Source organism: Globicephala melas, chromosome 6 (assembly GCF_963455315.2).
Source record: "Globicephala melas chromosome 6, mGloMel1.2, whole genome shotgun sequence".
NCBI classification, from domain to species: Eukaryota; Metazoa; Chordata; class Mammalia; order Artiodactyla; family Delphinidae; genus Globicephala; species Globicephala melas.
Window position 1 is genome coordinate 63,700,927 of NC_083319.1, and position 3,235 is coordinate 63,704,161.

Here is a 3,235-nt window from a genome sequence, read left to right on the forward strand (position 1 = left end):
GGAGGTTTTCAATTTTTCTCTGGAACTCTTAGTATTCCATGGAAGGGCCTCAGGGTCATGAAGGAGAGAGAGTGGGGATACTCCACTCTTGCTTCAACTAGAGGAAGCCTGTTTTTTACCTTTTTTTTTTTTTTAATAAAGCTAAACATCCTCAGTATGATTTTATTTGAAGAAATAATTTTACTATTAAAGATAACAGAATCACTCCTGGGCATATATCTGGAGAAGACCATAATTCGAAAAGATACACGCACCCCAATGTTCACTGCAGCACTATTTACAATAGCCAGGACATGGAAGCAACCTAAATGTCCATCAACAGAGGAATGAATAAAGAAGGTGTGGTACGTATATACAATGGAGTATTACTCAGCCATAAAAAGAATGAAATTATGCAGCAACACGGACATACTAAGTGAAGTCAGACAGAGAGAGACAAATATGATATGTATCACTTATATGTGGAATCTTAAAAAAAAATGGTACAAATGAACTTATTTACAAAAGAAACAGACTCACAGACTTCGAAAACAAACTTATGGTTACCAAAGTGGGAAGGTGGGGAGGCGGGGATAAATTAGGAGTTTGGGATTAACAAATACACACTACTCTACATAAAATAGGTAATCAACAAGGACCTACTGTATAGCAAAGGGAACTATGCTCAATATTCTGTAATAACCTATATGGGAAAAGAATCTGTAAAAGAATAGATATATGTATAACTGAATCACTTTGCTGTACATCTGAAACTAAACACAACATTGTAAATCAACTATACTCTAAAATAAAATTAAAAAATAAATAGGATATAAGGATATATTGTAAAAAAATAAAATAATAACAGAAAAGCACTGCACTACACTATTCTGTAGTTTTCACCACAGTTGTTATTATTTGCTTCCTTCCCACCACCTAACTTAGTGCAACCATTATCAGAAGACAATAATACAATTTTAGAAACTGTACCTGAAGGCAAGTGTTCACATACTATCTTCTCACCCAAATGTCCTTCTTCGTTGTAATAAGATAAAAGCATCGTGAAACTTCCACTGAACAATTGCAAGAGAACAAATGAATACAAAAAGACCCTATAGGTTTAAGATTACATGTGCTCAGGGGACAGTGGAAACCAAGGAAAGTCCAATACAAGTCTTCTCAAATGTACTGTTATAGATTGGGGTATGGTTAATTAGCTCTTCATTATAAAAACCACTTATATCTATTTGTAATTAGAAGATTAATTAACTTTTCCTCTTTCCCCTTATGACTTTTCAACCAAGAATAAGTAAAAATTCTAGCTAAGATTAAAAGAAGATGTGTCAGAGACCGCTACTTGCCTGCCAAAAAACCATTCTCTCCTTATGAACAAACACCATTTTTATTAAAGGAGTAAACGTGCCCATTCAAATATATATCCAACCTCCCTTGCAGGTAAAGAATATCATGTGAGAGCATTACGACTGATGAGATGTGAGTACAAATGATAGAGAGGGACTCCCAGAAAATCTCTTAAAGCAAGGCTTCACACACTTATTTTGTCCTTTACTCACCTAGTTTACCCTATCTGAACATGAACATGATGGCTGGCATTCCAGCAGTCATCTTGCTAACATGAAAATAAGAGTTACACACTACGGATAGTGGAGCACAAAGCTAGAAAGCCTTAAGTCTTTGATGGCATCAGGGAGCTACCATATCACCCTGAGTACCGATCCCCAATGTATTTTACATGAGAGAAAAATAACCCCCTAAATACCTTCAAGTCACTTTTGTTGTTGTTGTCGTCTCACTTTTTCATTTCTGTTACTAGCAACCAAAGAGAATTCACAGCTTAAATAGTAGGTCAGCCAAAGTACTATAAACGAAGCTAAGCTTAAGAGTATTTCCTATGTAACAGGAAGCATTATTTGCCAGAAATCTGCCCAAGAAAACTTGTTCGAGGGAGATTTCCTGCGTTTTTTATGTTTTTCCAGATCTGAAACTTTTGGAAAGCTTATATGAACAGTAGAGTACGTGGGCAGTTATCCAAAGAGAATTGTTTTATGTTTGCCCAGCACTGTACAATGAACAGTGTTTGATATGATTTGTCAACGATTCTATATTTCTAACAGTCAACTCAATGAAAGAAAGTTAAATTTCAAACCATTTTCAAGAGGAGCTTATTTTATATGAACAGGCCATTTAGGGCACACTACTAACTGAGATCATTTTCAGCCTTGTCATATGATTGTAACATTAAATGACATTCATACCTACCACCTCTTTGCTTGGCCTTTGTATCAGTTCTCTTAGGCAATATAGACTAAAAAGCATAAAACCACCAAGTCTCCATTAGGGCTCCCCAAAGCTATGCCCAAGCATAGGAAGTGTGTATCGAACACATTTGTATATGTGTCAGGTATAGAAAACAGCAAACTGAAACAGAGTGTGTCGTTTGAAGTCCTGAAGTTGACTAATGAGCTGGGTGGGAAACGGCACTGAGCGTGTTTCCTTCCAGCTTTTGCAAGACAGAGGCAAGCAGCCAGGCTCACGAAATCCACTCAGCCAGGCACTGGGCAAAAAGAAAGAGATCAATTGGGATTTTGGAGGCACTCAGACAGAGCCATCAGTAGATGCAGTGGCAAGCTAGAGTTCCAGAGTGTGGCCATCAAACCCTGGGAGCAGCCTACCCCACAGATCCTCAGTGGGGACCCCAAATATGGGGTCCTGTGACCTCTACACCAATAGTGTCCAGTGATGCTGATGGACACATAAAAGGTTGTAATTCACCTGGCAGCATTCATAATTTCCATAGGACTCTATACTTACATAACGAGATAAAGATGTACAGTATAGCCTATTAGTTAACCAAGGAGAGTGAGGCTTCAGAAGATTAAGTGAGTTGGCCCCCAACACATAGCTCGTAAGTGACAGAGCCAGTACTCACACTCGAGGCTATCTGCCTCCAAAACCCATGCTTGTAACTCCTGGGCCATGTAAGCTCTCTGAGAGGAAGACCTTCCCAAAGTTGGTGGCCAAAGGCCCTTACTAAAGAGTCATAACTAAAGCAAGGATCCTGCAACTTTGATGAGAAGGTTGGTTTTAACCTATAGACAGTGTTTAATTTCCTTGAGCTTATGGGAAAATTGAAAATAGTTCATGGATTCCCCCATATTCACCTACATGAAACTACAAAGAATTTAAAGATTCTAATTTGGAAAACAATGAATCTGGAAAAATTTACAGGGGAGGC